Source organism: Micropterus dolomieu, unplaced genomic scaffold, assembly GCF_021292245.1.
Source record: "Micropterus dolomieu isolate WLL.071019.BEF.003 ecotype Adirondacks unplaced genomic scaffold, ASM2129224v1 contig_1266, whole genome shotgun sequence".
Classification (NCBI taxonomy): Eukaryota; Metazoa; Chordata; class Actinopteri; order Centrarchiformes; family Centrarchidae; genus Micropterus; species Micropterus dolomieu.
In genome coordinates, this window is record NW_025730256.1 from 1 (window position 1) to 1,088 (window position 1,088).

The window sequence follows — 1,088 nt, forward strand, 5'->3', positions numbered from 1 at the left end:
CTTTTCGCTTTGCCTTTGAAAAACGGCAGAGGGCGCTTCGGTGAAAGGAGATCTTTTGAACGTCTCTTTAGGAAACAGCAGGGGGCGCTGCTGCTGCTGCTGCTGCTGCTTCTTTTTCTCCCTATCCTGTACACAGTGCTTTGTAAATGTTACATCGTGTTTTGAAGGCCCGTCTTGGGTGTGCAAAGGCAGCTTACGGCCATTCCGGCCTGGGACTGCCCGATCTCGCCTGATCTCGGAAGCCAGGCTTGGCAGGGCCTGCTTAGGACTTGGACGGGTGACCGCCTGGGAATACCCGGTGCTTTAAGCCTTTTTCGCTTCGCCTTCGAAAAACGGCAGAGGGCGCTTCGGTGAAAGGAGATCTTTTGAACGTCTCTTTAGGAAACAGCAGGGGGCGCTGCTGCTGCTTCTTTTTCTCCCTATCCTGTACTCAGTGCTGTGTAAATGTTACATCGTGTTTTGAAGGCCCTTCTGGGGTGTGCAAAGGCAGATTACAGACATTCCGGCTTGGGACTGCCCGATCTCGCCTGATCTCGGAAGCCAGGCTTGGCAGGGCCTGCTTAGGACTTGGACGGGAGAGCGCCTGATCCTGGCTAGGGACTTCCAGGCGGACTGGATCCTTTTCCTGAATGTCCACCCAGGAATGAGCGTCTGTTTGTGAGTGAGGACCTCCGGCTGAAGGTGGCCTTGTCGCTGTACCCATACCCGGGAACGGGTGCCTATTCCTGTCTGTGGACTGCCAGCGTGAACGGTGTCCCGGTTCCTGGATGTTTACCCAGGAATCAGTGCCTGTGGATTCCAAGTGACTCTGGAGCACCTTGGACATTATGGGCAGAATACAGTTTTTGTCAATTAGCCGTAGAACATCTTTTGAAGGGCCGTTTGGGGGCGCCTCAGTGGCTTACGGCCACACCGCTCTGGGAGCGCCCGATCTCGTCCGATCTCCGGAAGCTAAGCAGAGCAGGGCCTGGTTAGTACTTGGAAGGGTGACCGCCTGGGAATACCCGGTGCTGTAAGCCCTTTTCGCTTCGCCTTTGAAAAACGGCAGAGGGCGCTTCGGTGAAAGGAGATCTTTTGAACGTCTCTTT

At 55.1% G+C, this 1,088-nt stretch overlaps 1 non-coding gene across 1 annotated transcript; it reads left to right on the forward strand.

The window, feature by feature from the left end:
- Positions 1 to 899: 899 nt before the first annotated feature.
- On the forward strand, positions 900 to 1,019 carry LOC123964229. The gene has a single exon (XR_006823376.1). It is a non-coding gene; the product is annotated as a 5S ribosomal RNA (ribosomal RNA).
- Positions 1,020 to 1,088: the final 69 nt, after the last annotated feature.